Raw genomic sequence first — 14,837 nt, 5'->3', positions numbered from 1 at the left:
GATCATTTGCACTTTTGCTAGCTATTTCATTTGCCTGGCCAATGACTTTTTTGCAGCCTGAACTGTGAGACTAGGGTTTGTGGAAATGATGTTGCAAGGGGGCTCAGCCAGTGAGCATTCACTTTGACCCAATGAAGTGTGTGAGTCTATCAGGCACAGTATAAAAAAGAGTGTTTGCAGTGAGGAGAAACTTGCCCATCCGATGCACCCTCGCTGCAAATAACTGCAGGTGGCTGAAGCCTTGGGACTGAAGGGGGAAAAAGTCACTTTCTTTTCAGATATATCCCTTGGGGGAAGAAAAAAAAATCAATCTACCATCAAAGTCGTATTTCTTAATATTCCGCAGTAGCGTATAAGAGTGAAAAAGAAAGAAAAATTGTATAGGATGACTGTTAGATACTCTGCCTACTTGAATTATCTCCTTTGTTTCTGTTTTTTTTTCCCCATCAGTTCTGATCGAGGTACTGTTGAACCTTTGTCACTTCTATTCCATTAACTGGTATTTCATTTTTTATATGATTAATTCTGCAGCGAAAGTTCCTACAACTTTATCAGCAGGTCATTCATTCAGCGTGCCTCTGGCAAAGTGGTACTTCAGAGAATGCGTGTCTAATTTTATACCACTTGAAATTTTGCTTCTCACATCTCCATTGACAAGAATTCTCTCCTGCATGGCAATGCGGAAGAATGCACAAACGATATACACTATACAAGTTGTTATCCCTACACATTTAATTCTGTATATGGGATACAGCAACATCTTCATTTTTTACTTCATTTCCGAGCACTTTTATGATCTTGTAATGCTAATTCTTCTACTTATTTTCTCTGTTTATATTTGTCTTTTGTTGGCTTAAAGATGATTACACTCACCAACCTCCTCCAAGCATTATCTTCACAAAGCTTTAACTTGGATGTATGGTTCAGTATGCATGTTTTTAATGGAAATGATGAGATTGCTTGCAGTTTGTATGTGAGCAAAGTCAAAGTCCCAAGTGAGGATATATAGCATCATGCTTAAGTTTATTGTTTCTAATGAAAATCTTGAGTTAACAGTTATAGTAACTTCCTTTGCATAAGGTTGACTTTATTACAACTTCATTGTCTTGTGTGTCTAAAAGGTTGACTTACAACTTCATTGTCTTGTGTGTGTGTGTGTGTATGTGTGTGTGTGTGTGTGTGTGTGTATTTGTGGGGTTTTTTTGTCATACAGCATGTTTTGCCATATATTTTGATGTGCTAAGCTTGTACAAGGTCTCCACAGATATAAGTGATGTGTTCACTACAGGGGGTAGCTTTGTCAAAACCAGACCAATAGAGATCTGAATAAATGAATTGATAGATAAATGAATGAATATCTGAATTAATACTTTCAAGGATGTAACAACCTTTACAAGCAAAGAAATTATTACATGAATGAATTAATCAATAGGTAATTGACAATATAATGAATGTAAGATTGATTGATAAATAGCACTATAAATAAATATGTAAACATGAATGCATAAACACTTTTAAAGTAAAGTCATGTGCTCTGGGGGGCAGTGTTCCTCTGGGGTTCAAAATGTTGACATCTTGGGTCTGTCAGTGATGTGGGACTGAGAGAATCTTGGCTCTAGGAAGTGTCTTCAACTTGGATGTTCTATTGAGAGCGTGATAGGAACTATTGTGTTTCCTTCAAAGTGGGTTGAAATTTAACCCATTCCATACGGGAACCTGGTAGCCTGTACATTAGGTCTATGGGCATTTTGGAATTCAGTATGGAATGGGTTAAGAGTTTGTGAATAAGATGTGACTCTAGATGCTGCATCTATTGACATCTCATCAGTGAATGACACAGAAATATCCTATTTCTGCAAATTCTGTTTTTAAGACCTAAAATCATCTACAGGTGGTTTCTACTAGACAGCACTGTGGATACAATGAACTGACATGGTTGTGTGCAATGAGTTTTTTTTTTTTTTTCTGGCAAAAGTGATATTGCTGATTTCATGACTTTGCTTGATAGTATGACTTAAAGGTATAATGTATTTAGGGTAACTTGGTATCGCCTGAATGTTGAGGATCTATTATCTATGCTTCCCATCTCTGAAAAATGTGTTTAGTTTGATGGGCACAGCCTGATTGCATTGTCATCATCACGAGCCACAATCCCAAGAAACAGTAACTTGAAGATTATCTACTCCCTGGGTGTGTAGAAACAGCAAGTGGAATTTTACATCAGCCGGCTCAAGGTCCCTTTTTGAGCACCTCAAAGTCAAGGGGGGATGAATAATGCAGTCCGGATTTGGGTCGCATGAACATCAGAGTGTGAAGTTTTTCGGGAACATTTTGCCCTTTTTGCAAGTCAAATTGGTGATCATTGTCCCCAAACCTTGGCACCCTTGCATCCAAAGTAAACGAGATACATGTTGGAGGAAGAGCAGAATTTGCAATAGAGTACGCAAACACATGCACGCTCCTTGCCTCATGTTCCTTGAAGACTGAGTGTAGAATCCCCAACTTGTCAAGTGTCACGGAGTGATCGAGAGGTTTAGAGCTGATGATCTTCTTTTGCCGATACACATGATGTCCCAAAGGTCATCTCATATCTAGCAATGGATACTGGTGATGACTTGCCAAAGACATTCAAATTGTATCCAGGTTGCTAATAGGAAATCAGTTTGCTCGTAGAAATTCATGTTTCTTTCTCATAGAGTTGAATAGAATACATGTAGCATCTAAAAAAAAGAACACACACATTTGAATTCTATTTCCTACCAGACTATTTCATTCTGAGCACAGATTCTACACCAAGTGCTATATTTCAGGATGAGTCTCCATTCAAAGCAAAATGACTCTATTTTTTATTCCAGATTTGTGAAAACTAGCTCGTAAATTTCTCTCAACAAACCCTAAGTATGGTGGCAAAATGTTCCACTGGAAAATTTTCAAATGCTGAACATAAAATACCACATACAAGTTGTGAGTTCTGTGTGTTTTTATTTTGTTTGTATGTTGTAAAGCCAAATGAAAAAAAAAAAGATGTATAGAAATTGATAAATGAACAAAAGGATAAAATGGTAAGTACTGCTAATATTGATGATACTAATAATGTTAGTAAGTGACAAAAAAGTAGTAGTAAAAAGAGTAGTAGTAAATAATTTTATGTACTCTCAGAGAGACGTTATGATATGAGGATACTAATTATCCCTGTTATGCATTTTGAAAAGTGAAAAAAAAGTTATTTGGATGGCTTCATACATGCATCAGCTGGACATCATCTTTGGATGATTACAAGTCCATTCTTTCTGCACATCCATCAAGTTCTTTCATTTCTCTCATTTTCAGTCAGTGGTCGTTGTTTAACTCCTGATGACTTTATCGAGTATTTCTTCTTTGCCGAGCTTTAAGTAAGGACAGTATGCTCTATAAATATCTCGGAGCATTCTTGTCATGGAGAGATATTTCCCGGAGCATGTAATTTGTCACTTTGAAGTGGTGCGCTCTACTAGAGGGCCTGAAGGTTATTACGATACACGCAAGTAATAATGACAAAATTTGATGCTTCTAAATTAATGACTTCACGATGCAGCATGCACAGCTCTCATATCTTCATTCATGAAAAATCCTCCCAACTTGGGCTTACTCCCTCGCTGATACACCGACATGATGATCAATAACTGGTATGTCAGTGATATTTCTGGACAAGAATAGGCAAAATATCTGCAAGCAATTTATCGAGTGAGATCCACGTTGCTCCATCAAAAGCCGGTTTCCCGTGGACTACTTGCCTGTCAGATGGAAGTTGTACGTCACTGATCGAATCCTCTTTATGAGCTTATTTTGGGATTCTTGGGCCAGGTCTTACCCGGGAAAACGAGGTTAAGCCGAAGCCTGAAGGAGTCCCGAGTTTGAATCAGAACATACCTGCCGGGGGTTATGTGCTCTCCCCCTAAGTGGAGATCTCCGACGAAGTCCTATTTACATTAGTCGGCTGCAACAGGGGTAAGCTTCAAGGAGTCTTGTTTAAAGTTTCGTCCTGACGATATTGGAAGAGTAGAGGTGGTGGGGGGGGGGGGTGAGAATGAAGTAAGGTGAGAGGGACTTGATGAAACTCTTGGAAAGATACCTTACAAAGCTCTCCAGTAACAGGAGACTCTCGGGAAGCAATATCCCCATCATCCCTTCAGGTGATATGTATGACTCTTTAGAAATTGATATTTGTTTATGCCTGGATCGAGTTGCTCTTCAGCCTGAAAATGCGGGATAGGACTTGATCATGTTACACCAATAATCACTCCTGTGTTTGTAGTGAATTGTTAGACCTGGGCTTTATGCTCATATTCAGTGACTTGATTTAATCAGAATTGTAACCTTTCACCCCCTTCTCTTCCCCCTCTTCCTCACCCCTCCCCCCTTGATATTTCTACTCCTACTAATTCAGTAGATTGCATGTAGTGATATCATGGACAAATACAAATCTTAAATGAAGTCATAATTCATCCAATGAATGGACAGAAATTGGAGTGACATAGTAAAAGCAAATGAATATGGGCAGGAGATGATGTAGGCAGGGAAAGAATAACCCAGTACAATGTACCAGCATGCTTAGTGCAGGCTCCACCGAGTTTCTGTGAATAATGGGTTAATGAGCGTGGAAGATTCTAGAAGGAAACAAGATGGATACACAAATATCATACATTATTTACAGCACAAGTCTTTTTTTTTCTTTTTAGTAGGGCAGATTAATCCTCAGGAAATCAGTCCAAATTTTGCTCTTAATGGGAGTTGACACATGTTCGCATTTTCTTGATCATGTAAACAAGCACAAATGGAACCAAATTCTGTAGATTAGCTGAAGACTGCATAGCTTAACCCCTTATGCGCCGAGGCACTAAGATTTACTTGCCAGGCTGTAGCTTTCATCAGCAGTCAGAAACCCATCCAAACTTTATCTAGTTGTACAGTTAGCAAACCCACCTAGGTGTAACAATGCGCCTCAGTCTAACAGGAAGGCGATGGTGACACAATAAGGATTAGGGGGATTAGGTAATCTCTATTTGTTGATGATTAGTTTCCAGACATCTGTGCCAATCAGTGAGTTAGAGCCCTCCAGCATGCATGTCAATTGGCAAGTAAAGCATACTAAGGGTTAAGAATACCATACTCAATTTTCTCTGCATGGAACTACACTGTAAATGTGTTCCAAGGTGGCTCTTTTGGGCCATGTTGTGTTATTCATTTATCATGCACCATAGGTACCAAATTTTGGTTATTTTATCGGGTGCACATCACGAGACCGACACCCACGAGTCAATACAGCCCACGAGTCATACAGCCCACGAGTTAAATACAGCTCATGAGTCATACAGCCCATGAGTTCGACACCAAGCTAACAAGGCCCACGAGACTGACCACATTAAAGGACAAGTTCACCCTCATAAACATAAGGATTGAGAGAATGTAGCAATATTAGGAGAACACGTCATTGAAAGTTTGAGGAAAATCGGACAACCCGTTCAAAAGTTATGAATTTTTGAAGTTTTTGTGTAGTAACCGCTGGATGAGAAGACTACTGCAGTGTATGAATAACTTAGATGTCACATGCGTACAACAATATAAGGAAAATATAAAGAGAATTTCACAAAATTCCATCTTTTGAAAAAAGTACATATTCCCTTGACTCGTTACCGACATATGTAAGGGGTAATATTATTCCCCCTGCTTTTAGAAAGAGACAAGTCAAGTGCTCTTTTATTATGCGAAAAAAGTGAAAATACGTTGAATTTTCTTTACATTTTCTTTATCCTGTTGTACGCATATGACTCACAAGCTGTAGTAGTCTCCTCATCCAGCGGTTCCAACACAAAAATTTTAAAAATTCATAACTTTTGCATCGATTGTCCAATTTTCCTCAAACTTTCACTGATGTGTTCTACTAATATTGTTGCATTTTCTCAATCCTTATGTTTATGAAGGTGAACTTGTCCTTTAAGCCCCGTGTTATATCTGTCGAAGTTGTGGGCTATTTTTACCTAGTGTCAGACTCATGGGCTTTATTTTCCTAGTGTCGAGCTCATGGTCTGTATGACTCGTGAGCTGTTAGACTCATGGACCTCTTTTCAATGTCAGACTCGTGGGCTGTATGACTTGTGTGTGTCAGTCTCATGGGATGACCCCATTTTATCACTTTTTAAAAACCTCCCTTCCATTCATGTAGTGCAAAGTTCTTTTCGTATGATTGAGAAAGAAAGATGGATCTATGCAGTACTAGGCAGTAGAGAGAGATTAACCCGTTGAGGATGAGATAATTTTGCTACAACACATGTTTCCCATAGACACCTGCCTGAGTGTACTTGGGACTCATCCTCAACGAGTTAAAACATGTGACTTTGGCTCTAATTTGTGGAAGTGTGTTGAGCTTGCACCCTAACATGAAGTTAGGGCTCGAATGTCTTTTTGTTTTCTACACAATAGTATTCAGACCTGGCAAGTCTCTCTGATCCATCCAGAGGCTCCCTGAAAATAGATCATCATATCATGCCATGACAAAATAATGTAAAAACCTCCCCCACCCCTCTTATTGAGGAATAAGTATTGCCTATAGAGATACACATAGCACAGGAGTATCCCCCTATAGTAGCTCTTTGGAATCTCCCCAATTTTGATGCATGGATAGTGACAGCACTGTAGTATTGTCTATGGCAATGATGGTTTGTTGTCATCAGATAGCCTGGGAGCTGTGTGTTGCGTCATGTTCATGAATATTCATCATGGCCAATGCCCTATGTGTAGGCTGCCATGCAGGCTGGAGGTGGGGGTGTACATGACTGGTCAAAAGGCACACAGTCTAGGCATGAATAATCATGACATGAATATTCATAAATGTTGGCACTAAAGAAATTAGATGTTCTCTTGCAGCATGAACCTAATATACAAGGACATTCATCGTATTGTTAATTAATTCATGCACCTGTACATCTCAAAAGCGCCACAAAGACATTTTTTAGCATGCTTCACTGCTTTGATCCCATCATTGTCACCGCCAGCAAGCCAAGAGAAGAACAGGACGGAGATTAGAGAAATCTAAAACTATGTGCGCAGAAGAAAATAACTCACAAAAATCAAGTAAAGTGAATATGCAGTTGTGGTGTATGTGAGGAAATCATACCTCAAACAATTTCGCTTGAGAGAAGCAGGCAGTTTTTAAAAGAAAGCTAACATTTTGGCAGAATGATTGTCATTTGTGATCTCAATATTTCACTATTCCACTGCTTATTCCAGAGCAAAAAGGGACAGGTATATCTTGTCATTAGGCAAGGTCTTATGCGTGTGCGAAAATGTGCGAATCAGCATTTACCCATCTTTTGACACAAAATTTTTCATGATCTCAGGTTTTGCTGCTCCTCATCATCTGTCTTTATTCAAAGACATTTCTGTCTGAGAAAGGCACATCAGCGAAACAAGACTGAAATGAGCTAAACGATTTTTTTGTTAGTGACGATACATGATCACACAATCGTTATTGTCCAGACACCTGAATGTACTCATTAAAATGCACGTAATCATGTGTCGGTGACGATCATTACATCAAAGAAAGACTGCCATGAACAGTCTATGTATATTAGGTCCATGCTTGCAGTATGGATATATACTAGGTGTAGAAAAATAATGGATGAATGAATACAAAGGAGATATAAAGTAAAGCAATAGGAATTAGTACAAGATGAATCATAGTTGTGGAATTAGTAATTAGAGGTGAAAACATTTGGAAAAAGCTGTAATTACATCTCACTTTAATCAGGTTTTTATAGTGATTTTTTTATGCCTCCGCCAACGAAGTGGCAGGAGGCATTATGTTTCCGGGTCGTCTGTCCGTCCGTCCGTATGTCCGTCCCGTTTTGTTTTTGTCGATATCTCAAGAACCGTGAGGTGGTTTTGCATCAAACTTGGTATGAGGGTATATCCTGGGGGGATGATACTTTGTTTGGATTTTACGGTCACGGGGTCAAAGGTCAAAGGTCACAGGTTATTTTGTGAAAAAAAGGTTGAAATTTCATGTTTTTCTCCATATCTCGCAAATGGTTCAAGGTATCTTCATGGAACTTAGTATATATGCATGTACTGATGGGCAGTGATTATCTAGGGAAGTTGGGGGTCATGGGTCAAAGGTCAGGGGTCAAAGGTCAAGGTCAACTCCTCAAAATATCACTACTTTCCTTATAATTTATGCAATGCCTGAAGGATTTTTTAAAAACTTAATGTATGCATGTATAACCCAATATATAGTCTGTGGGAAGTTTCTTGCCAAAAGGTCAAAGGTCAAAGGTCAAGTGAAAGTGCTAAATTGCACTTCTTCCTCCATATCTCAAAAGTAACTCAAGGTATTATCATGAAACTTACATATTTATGCATGTTCTACCTAACAGTGATTCTCTTTGGAACTGTGAGGTCAAAAGTCAAAGGCCAGGTTTAGATAATACTATTTTACCATTTGATACTGAAATTACACTTTTTCTCAATACCTTGAAAATTACTCAATGCGTAAACTTATAAAAGGGTCAAAAGTCAAGTAAAAATCATCAGTCCCCCCAAATACCTGCACTCTGACATTTTAATCATTCATCCAATTGAACCTTGTTCTAGGAAAGTGAACATTTCATCACATTTTTGGCAAGCCTGTCATTTTAATATTTTGCCAATTGTGTGAAACTGTCATCACACATTGTCAAGACATTGTACTATAAACCTATTAGGAGAACCATGCATTATGGCGGAGGCATACACCAGTCGCCGTAGCGACATTTCTAGTTTTCTAATAAGCTGGAAAATTTCCTTCTTTTTGGACATTGAAATGTCAAAGTAGAAGTGTGTACATAACGAAGATTGGAAATGTGCGGCAACCGAAATTAAGTGGGTGGAGTTTGTTTCGATTATGCCAGCTTTCATAATCTGACTTAGACCCAACAGTCGCAGCGGACGGGTGCAATTAACTCACTGTTTTCATTTTGACATGACCTCACTTTCCTCTTGAATGAACACGTTTCGCACGAAAACCGCTAGGAAAGTGTCGCAGCAAAACTGCTGTAACTTTACTATTAATTCATATTTTTTGATAATCCAAACAGTTATGAAAAGTAAAACCCTCATTTTAACCTACCATAATGTTACCTTTTTTAAATAATGACGATAAAATATTCCAAAATGGAGCATAACTTCACTCTCAAAATGGAAAATAATTGTCAGAAATCGTTGCTAAAATTTCACATTTTGACTTCGTGAACAGCAAAAAACTTTCAAGTATGTTACCAAGTCTGTATTTCTTTACGAAACTCTAAAATATCACATTCGAGAAGTCATGCATCCGTATATGTCTGGAAATAATCGAAAGAGGTGCACTTTCTACCTTCATTCCGAGCACGAAATTTCATAGTCATTCGCACACGGGAAGACAGGGTACAGTCCCACGTACCCACATCTTTGTTGCGCTCACGTCACCTGTACTTCAGTGCCGTACAGCACTGCTGTACTCTGATCGTAACTCGTACCGGGAATTTGTAGTTGTAATGTTACTTACTAGTGCAGTAAAATCTGTGTAAAGTCCGAATAATCCAATGTCATGAATGTGCAAGTGGTATCATAGCTGGTAGATATTCACATTTTAGCTACTTTCTTTTTGATAGGCCAGTTCTGATAACGTAAGTGCGTGTTTTTGAGGTGGCGAAGTCCCCTGCAGCACACTGCTACATTGTACTTCTCGACATTCCGCGGCCCACTTTCATAGCATGCATATACTTATGTGTAGTATAGGCATCGGCAGCATGCAGCCACCTCGCATCGCACAGTAACAGTACGCTGCATTGCATCGACCAATCAGCTCACTGGATCGAAGCAGCATGGGGAAGTACATTCATTGCGCAAGCGCAAATCAGTTTTTCTTAGAATATGACGTCATTATTCTCGTTTGCTGCTCCGAGATTTCTGACAAGATACCTCATTTATTTTCACTTGTAACTTCAGAAATAGGTCTTCGGCAAAGCGAACACCCCTCTGCTAACGTCTGCCCATGTCTAATGAATATGTATGTTAAGTTTCATGAATATCAAGTGGTGCGACCAGATGTGTCTGGAAATAATCGGAGGGTAATTTTCCGAGACAGCGAAACATGAAATGTTGAATAACTTAAAAAGTTCTTGATCGTTTCTCATGATTTTTCGTATGTAGATAGAGATCATCATTTTGCATTGATACTGAAAGTTTGAGCGATTTTGGTCAATGTATAGCGGAGATATGAGAAGGTGAAATTTTGGTGAAAATTAGAACGCCCGATTCGCACTGTCTCGATGACGGTTGAAAATTCAAAACGTTTCGTGGGTTTCGGGGGAGTTAATCATAGTCGTCCGCTGCGACTGCCGATTGTTAGTATGTGAAAACTGTCTAACCAACAAAAAAAAAAAGAACAAAAGAACAAAACATACAAACCCCAAGGTAAAAATTTGTCATGCATCTGTTGTGATAGCCACACACCCCCTTCAGCATTTCCAGCTTCTGTAAATTTCCCACCCCCCCCCCCCTTTGCTGTCATATTTGATGAATTTCTAACTTTCCTGAGGGTTGCTTTCTCTTCTGTTATATTTTTTTCCAGTGGAATACCCGTTAATGCAACTTCAAGGAGGAAACTTGCTCGGATATTCTCAAGATGTGTCCGGAATAACAAGCGAAGAGTGATTGAGAGAGAGAGAGAAAAAAAAATGAAGAAGTCAAGGTGATGTTGAGTGACCTCCACATATGCCAGGGTTCGCAACTCTTTCCACTTTGTGGAGTATCAGACTTTTGCGCGCCATCGCTCATGAGATTTTTATCTCTGAGCATTGAAATCGAATCTGCCACTCTCTGCACGCTTGACATTTCTTGGATGTGCTCTACATATTTCACGAGTCACTGTTTTTATCTTCCAGGGGCGGATTGTTGCATGGTTGTCAGTAAACAGTAAGAGGTTTCCCAGTGGAGTGCATGTTTCTGCTTAGAATGCCAACTTTACTCCAGCTTCCCTCCAAATTATTCTTATTCGAAGTTAAGATTACCAGGCAAAACTCTCCTAAACGTTACAAGTCGAAATAACCCTTGCACGATGGCATCTTTGATAAAGAAGGATTATGATATTAAAGTAGTAAAGTGCTGTGAGCGTGATAATGCTTATATAGCGATGTTGATAGTCACAATGATAATAATCAATGAAGATAATTGTAGTAAAAGTAATGATTGTGGTATATTGATGAAAAATATTTAGTGATGATTCATGAAATAATTTCATGTTGTTTATAATTCTATGTTGTTATTGTCAATGTCAGCATCATCATTTCATAAGGAAAGTGAGTAGATATGAGGTGCAAATTTGTTGTGTCCAAAGTATTAAAAAAAATCAAGAAAATGACTTACTTGATTCTTTTAAATGTGTATTTAGTGCAATTTAGATATGATAATAGACCCAGCTGCAGTTTATCCCAAAGATTTCTTTCTCCAATTACCATTGTAGATCTCATCTGCTATAGGATCCATTTCTGTGTTACATTTTGATTTGCTCTGTGTTAGCGAACTTTAACCCTTTATTCTTGCCCCAAACCAAAGAATGCCTGGAATGCAAAGTTCACATATTTATATAAAATAGTTGATCATTGGCACTTTAGGGATGTTATTAATGTATGGACATTGCAGGAAGGGAGTTGATTAATATTCTCCGACATACATACAACTTTATGATATGTGTGCTTCTGTGGGTGTAGTCTGTATTGTTAAGTGAAACTGGGACTTCGGCCGTCTTGCAAAATCTACATTACTCTTATTTTAGCAGAAATTGTCCCCAAGACGCCAACCAGAATGCTAGAAAAGGATCAGTAATCATTCTCATATATCACCAATAATTCCTTTGTGTAGGTGTCTCATAGTTAGTATGCGTGGGGAGTTCTTTCTTTCTGTTTTTATTCCTCTTTATAGATTCTCATTGTAACATACCATGCTGGAGGAGAAAACACAAAATCTTCATGGTTTTTATATTGACCTAATCATACACTTTCTCTGAGTTGAATGCTGTGAAGTCTGAGCTCCTTAGAATTCATAATTCTAGAAGAGATTAAATAATCCAAAATCTGAGGGAAGAGAGGAAAGCAGGATGCAGCAATAAAGGCAAGATTTGCTGATTTTTGGTAATACACCTTTCTTAATTGCCGTAATCTGCAAGTTTCTGATTATCAGTTCAACCTCGATTATCCAGCCTCCTTTTATCTGGAAATCTCTATTATCCGGACACGTTCACGCAGTGAAGGACTTTTTTTTTTCATCCACAAATTGAGAAAAAACAGTGACTTTAAACTCAATTAAAATTTCTACAAAACTCACACGATTTACCTACAATATTCCTGACAGAACTAACATAAAGATATACTTTATTTTTTACTGGAACGGCAGCTTGGACAGCAGCTATATACATTAACATTGTGTCTTCCATATCCGGTCAATTCGCTTATCCGGATGAGCGCCGGTCCCGACATGGCCGGATAATCGAGGTTGAACTGTACTTCCAATTTTTCTCTGTTCCAAGATGCCAGAAGATCATAAACTTAACCTGAAAATTGATATCAATACATCTTTTTTTTTTAATATGATAAGCTGTCAGGGAACTGACTTTAGTGATATAGTCAAGACCATCCAGATCCCACACAACACAGCAATCTAATCTGCACCCATTGCATTGAAGGCAGGCTGATTTTGTTATAACATGCAGTTCCCATAGACACTTGCCCGAGTATAGTCAAGACTAGTCTTCCGTGGGTTAAGAATACTCTCAAGGGAGACTCAGAACAGGACCTGAGCAGTCTTTCTTGCCTGAAGCTCCAGTTTATCCCCTTAAGCCAGGCTTATGCTATTCATGGAAAATAAAATCCACCGCCAGTTGTAATCAGCGGTAGATATGAAAATGTTTGGTAGACTTGATAGTGTACGGATACATTTATGGCTTGATATAGAAATTGGAAATATGTAGAAGATTTAACCCTCACCCGCTACACATGATCAGATTAGACAGCATTACAGAGACAGAGACAGAGAGAGAGAAAGAGATAAGTATGAGGGTTATGCAGGAAAAATCCTGAAAATAATGATAGCATTTTATGCTAGGAATTACATTGTGATTGGACATAATGTGAATATTAGGGAGATATACACATACACAAATTAGCGGGTAACAATTCTTGAGATTTGCATTGCAGTCACAAGCTCAAGTTTTTGCACGTGTGGACACAAAAAACACACAAATTAGTGCGAACAGCAGCATGATGCTAAACCCAAGAAATCTTGTGCTTTTTTGTGAATTAGTGCGCTACTTTGCCCGGTGGTGACGGTGCGAACACTTAATCAAATTAGCTTGAGATTTTATATCCCATCATTCAAAGTGCACATCACAACAGCATGCGAACCACACCACTGTGAGGTGCAAGAACAATAGATTTATCAATCTATCGATTGGCAACTAGCAGGCTAGTTTTTTTTTTAGTCCCTTGAATGCTTGCGAAAAAAACTGAAGATTTTGAGTGCAATTGCTATCCCGCTATTTCTGAGCATGTGGATGCCAGCAAAAACCATGAGACTTGGAGCACGATCATCATTTTGCTATTTTGTATGTGTGAATGCAGCTCTTAATTAAATGTTCTGTTTACCTTTGATAGCAGTGGTCTAGAAAATGTTCAAGATATCGCATTTGATGCACATGTGTAGGGCTGCTGTATCACAAAACATCCTACCATGTAAAATTTTCCCAATAAAGCCTAAAATATAAGGAGATAGAAGTATTTTTCTCGATAAACTATAACTGTAGAAGGTTTAGTCTGGAAACATTTTTATTGTAACTATTGTTCACATTTTGTGTATTTAACAATACTTAACATTGATTATACGGATTCATATTTTTACAGTGGTTGTTTCTGTCCCTAACTCATATTTTAGAAGTATTTTAAAGCACTAATGCTGGGTTTTTGTTTCATCTGCAAATGTTAAATTATGCTTTTAAATAAATGAAGATATCTATTTCAATTTGAAGTAGGTGGAAACTAATCAATCAAAAAGCAATACAAGACAGGACCGAGTAAGGGTAGCAGCAGGTAAATCAAGACTTTTAATCTATAAAACTTTTTGTGATATTAAAAAAAAAGAAGCTGTTCTTTTGTTGTCACTTCAAATGTTTTTATTACCACTGAAATGTATCTGAAAAAATGTATGTGCCTGAGGAACCAATTTGGATTTGGACGTATCAAGTGAAATGTCTTGTGGTTTCGTTTTGTTAGTGACATGGGGAATTACTGGTGATATCTATTGCATGTTCTGTGTATCCATGTAGATTTCTTTTTTGAGTTTTGAGGGGAAAAACTGGAAGAATATGAAATAGGACTTATGAGTTGGCACAACTGTTCTCTATATGCTCTGTGAGTCATGTTCCATTACATTGATGTACAAATGAAACATGGAATTCAGTGTCAATTCAAAGTGTAAAATGTTGCATATTGACCTCCAAAAACAACTACAACAGCCTAACAAACACTGCCCTTAGTTGAGAAAGAATAAAAACATGTTTTGATATCTTTCTTTTGGTGTGACAAAGTTGTAGCGCCCATTGCGACTTGCCATTTGTCTGCTGTCTTTGTTCCTTACTTATCAGCCATGGAGAAATAATAGATGCATTCAGTTCCTTAAATTTGAAGTCTATTCAGTACAGAAATTCAGTCTGAATCTTATTACCAATCATTTTGAATTCAAATTGACCTATTTCCATGACAAGTAAAGGAGACCACTTACACTAATGGGAG

At 38.1% G+C, this 14,837-nt stretch overlaps 1 protein-coding gene across 1 annotated transcript in view; it reads left to right on the top strand.

Annotated features, from left to right (window-relative positions):
* Positions 1–14,837, top strand: part of LOC139722455 (uncharacterized) — a 78,688-nt gene that overhangs the window by 21,428 nt on the left and 42,423 nt on the right. The gene's annotated exons all lie outside the window — the stretch shown is intronic.

Source organism: Diadema antillarum, unplaced genomic scaffold, assembly GCF_040938485.1.
Source record: "Diadema antillarum isolate AM-2024a unplaced genomic scaffold, OU_Dant_1.0 scf00000165, whole genome shotgun sequence".
In the NCBI taxonomy this organism is placed as follows: Eukaryota; Metazoa; Echinodermata; class Echinoidea; order Diadematoida; family Diadematidae; genus Diadema; species Diadema antillarum.
The sequence above is the reverse complement of the archived record's forward strand: the minus strand, read 5'-3'. Positions and strand labels throughout refer to the sequence as shown.